The sequence below is a fragment of the Tamandua tetradactyla genome, chromosome 7, assembly GCF_023851605.1.
Source record: "Tamandua tetradactyla isolate mTamTet1 chromosome 7, mTamTet1.pri, whole genome shotgun sequence".
NCBI classification, from domain to species: domain Eukaryota; kingdom Metazoa; phylum Chordata; class Mammalia; order Pilosa; family Myrmecophagidae; genus Tamandua; species Tamandua tetradactyla.
The window spans coordinates 74,214,437-74,217,987 of NC_135333.1; the positions used below are offsets into that span (position 1 = coordinate 74,214,437).

At 41.2% G+C, this 3,551-nt stretch overlaps 1 pseudogene; it reads right to left on the minus strand.

Annotated features, from left to right (window-relative positions):
* Window positions 1-614: 614 nt before the first annotated feature.
* Window positions 615-2,311, minus strand: LOC143689823 (RNA-binding motif, single-stranded-interacting protein 2 pseudogene; annotated as a pseudogene).
* Window positions 2,312-3,551: the final 1,240 nt, after the last annotated feature.

A 3,551-nucleotide genomic window follows, 5' to 3' on the forward strand; every position in this document is an offset into this window, starting at 1 on the left:
AGATGGCAACAGCTCTTCCTCAGGTACAACAATCAAAAACATCTCTGGAGATGGTCAAATGTCTCCTGGGAGACAAAGTTGCCTTAAGCTGAGAAACACTGTAGGTGAGGCCGCTGTTCTTTCACAGTGGATGGAACCTAAGTGGATTCAGCAACGTCACAGTTGCAAAGACTGTGAGCACAGATGTGCAATAGGGAAGAGACCCACCAGGGACCCAGGCAGAAAAGAAAAGAAAATCCTCCAGGAGGCAGGAAAGCAGGTATTCCTGAAGAGCAATAGCTGGGAAAGATACATGCTCAGACGGTATTGGCCCCAGCAGTGAGAAGAGTTAGAAAGCATTAAGTCCATTTTTCTGGATCATGTCAAGGAAGACCTGATCTTCATCCACATTTGGCTCAACAATGGCTTTCAAAGAATGTAAGCTTGTCTCTTTAATGAGCCAAGGTCACATCTTGGCCTCCTTAAGCCAAAGTTTAGTCTTTTCTCCAGGATTTGGTAGGACAGAAGGAGGAAAAGCCAATTCCAAATTACCCATTTAATGTTCTACCTTGTTCTGTGACTAGCCCCCCAAAAAAATCCATATGAAATTTCATTCAAAAAGGATATCCACAAAATTAAAAGTTGTGAAAAGCAAGGTAGGTAGGCTTTGCTACTATTACTTGTTGAAATGGAAAGACTAGACCCCATGGTCTGAGGGAGTATCCATTGAAAATATTGGAAGAAGGCACAGATGTATACTGGGAGATGGAAGCTCCTTGCATAACTGTAGCTGCTGGTATATGCTGCCCATGCTAGTGATGGAGAGGTAGACAATTGCTGGGTAAAGGGTTGCATCCTGGGGGCAGGCTGGAGAGAAATAGGATGATTTACTCCTGATGTCAGAACTGAACATGAAGACTGCATGAGGTATGACTAGTGATACCTCCAAGCCAGGTGTTCTAGTTTGCTAGCTGCTGGAATGCAACATGCCAGAGATGGATTGGCTTTTAATAAAATGGGACTTATTTTGTTAGTTCTTCAGAGGAAAGGCAGCTAACTTTCCACTGAGGTTCTTCCTTACATGGAAGGCACAGGATGATCTCTGCTGGCCTTCTTTCCAGGCCTCTGGGTTCCAACAACTTTCTCCAGAATGATTCCTTTCTGCATCTCCAAAAGCCTGGGCTGAGCTGTGAGTGCTGGGATGAGGAATGCTGAGCTGCTTGGGCTGTGCTACGTTGCGCTCTCTCATTTAAGCACCAGCCAATTAAGTCAAATGTCATTCATTGCAGCAGGCACACCTCCTAGCTGACTGCAGATGTAATCAGCAACAGATAAGGTTCACATACCATTGGCTCATGTCCACAGCAACAGAACTAGGTGTCTTCACCTGGTCAAGTTGACAGCTGAATCTAACTACCACACCAGGTTAGGTACTTATAGAGGAGATGTCTGATCAATCTCTGATATGAAGACACTGAAGATAGAAGATACAGGGAGAGTGCAGTCTGAGCTAGCATCCTCGTTGGGGGTGATGTTATAAGGAGTTGAGTAAAACTTTGTTCTGAAGAGCTTTGGTGGTGTCATAGGTCAAGTCCATACCACCCATGTCTCCATTCCTTGGCCAGGTCCATCCACTTGATACAAAATTTTCCTTGATTCTGTCATTTCTTTGGCCCACCATCAGAAAATCTGCATAGCAAGGGATCAAACAGGGCTGTACTCTATGGGGAATCTTAATATATCTTAGATTAAAGTGGGTGATAATGACTTCACCCTTCTCTGAAGACTTCATCCTTTCAAAGCTGATCCCTCTGCTGGTTCCACCAATGTCACAAAGTGTTTGGGTGGAGATAACCTGGGCAAAGGGCTTTAGTATCCCCTCCAGTTATCGCTAATCCACTGATGGTGTGAAGTTTGAGATGTATTAGTTCGTAGGGTCCTGCTACTGTTACTTTGCCATCTGTCTCTATAAACCACTGTTCTAAGTGCTATTATAGCTCTCTGTGCTGCTGAATGACTGTCAAAGTCCACAATGGAATAGCTTTTGCATTTGTTTATAGTTTTGTCCAGAATGGCCTTAGTGGGGCAGTCTTGTCACATGGCTGATACAGTCTGGCAAAGTCATAGTCAGTATGTCTGGTTGCAATCCCTGGATGTATAGGTTGGTTTTGCTCAGCTGGTCATTTCCCTTGCTTCCACTGCTGCTGCTAGGGGTACTGTTGCTTGGACCAAGTGCGGCCATTGGCTGAGCCAATGAAACAAATGACTTCTTACTGCTGTTGCTATAGCCAAAAGTCAGAATCCCAGGCCTGAAATTCACTGATAGCAGCATTTTCTTTTTAATGTTAAGGAGCTAAAAGAAAGAAGAGGGAATAGGAAACTGGGGCAGGGAGAAAAACAGAGGGAAAGGGGAGAGGAAGAATGGAAGGGGAGGGAGGAATATATATATTGTAATGTTTAGAGCTTTCATGCAAAAATTGCAAAAAGGCTAATAGATAAATTTAAATGGAATTAAAAAAAATAATCAATTAACTCAAAAGAAGCCACAAAATGTATAACAGATGGGGGAAAAAACAAAAGGGGAAAATACAAAACAAAGAACAAAATGTAGACACAAATTCAATCAAACCAAAAATTACATTAAATATAAACAGACTAAACACTCTAAATAAAAAACAGAGATTGTCAGAATGGATAAAAAAGAAGACCAAACTATATGGTCCCTGTAAGAGACACACTTTAAATATAAAGATCCAGATAAGTTGAAAATAAATAGTTAGAAAAAAATATGCCATGCAAACTACAAGCATAAGTAGGCTGAAGTGGCTATAATATTATTAGATAATGTAGACATCAACGTGAAGTATATCACTGGAGATAAACAAAATAGAGCCTCTGGAAATAAGAATCAGCATTAGTTCAATGACTATATAACCCAAAGATTCACAAAAGCCAATAGGAGGACAAGATGTAGCATGGGTATCCATTTTCCTAGAACCCTTCTAGTTTACTGTGATGATAATTTAGGAAAACATGATTTAGCCACACTTAACTTCCTGTTTTTCTCACTGGAAAAGATGAAAGGTAATATTTAAAGGGAGAATAGGCCTTTCAACTAGAAAGCAAAGTTAGGAATCCTGAGGTCTCTGGAGTCTCCATCTCTACCACTCCATCTCAATCACTTGCTTAACAAATATTTATTAAGTGGTCACTATATATCAGGCACTAAGCTAAATATTGGGTGAACGATGTAAACACATACCCTGCCTTCTTATTGAGAACACTAATAAACCAACCAACAAGTCATGAAGCCAATGATAAATCACAATAATTAGCATGAAGAAAATAATCATGATGCTAAGACAGAGAAAAACAAGAGAGAAATCCACCTGCATTTAGGAAATTTAGGAAATGCCTGCATAGGGGTGTGGTGAGGTTAGGCAGACAGTAGATGCAAAAACACTTAGGAAGAAAAGAGCTCAGAAGGTTTTAGGAACTGAAATATGGCCACATTTGCTGGAGCCCAGAGGAGGGCAGACAGAGATATATCTTGTGGGTGGATTCTACCATAC